Raw genomic sequence first — 404 nt, 5'->3', positions numbered from 1 at the left:
GAGCAATATTAGAAAAGGGGAAGACATACAAGACCACTGTATATCTCCCTTGATCTGGGGCATCCACGCAAGATTCTCACCCCGTGGGGTCAAAATGTTCACAAGAACGGTGAGCAAAAACCCACGAACCAACGGGGGGACCCTAGTCAATGACCTGTAGGAGCTGGACCAAAGTACAAGCTCCATCAGTACACCACTACGCGCCAGGGACTCAAATCCTGGCAGTGCCAGGAGTGTCCCCTGTTAAGGCCAGTCACACTGTCCAGGCCCGTCTGAAGTTGCTAGAGGCATTTAGATGATCCAGAAGAGGTTGGGGAGAATTCATATGGTCAGATGAACTAGACGTGTTTGAGGAGAAGAATGCTGAGTTGGCATCCAAAGAACACCAACCTACTGTGAAACAT

Source organism: Notothenia coriiceps, unplaced genomic scaffold (genome assembly GCF_000735185.1).
Source record: "Notothenia coriiceps isolate Sejong01 unplaced genomic scaffold, NC01 NC01_scaffold00030210, whole genome shotgun sequence".
NCBI classification, from domain to species: domain Eukaryota; kingdom Metazoa; phylum Chordata; class Actinopteri; order Perciformes; family Nototheniidae; genus Notothenia; species Notothenia coriiceps.
This window is presented reverse-complemented; position numbering follows the sequence as displayed.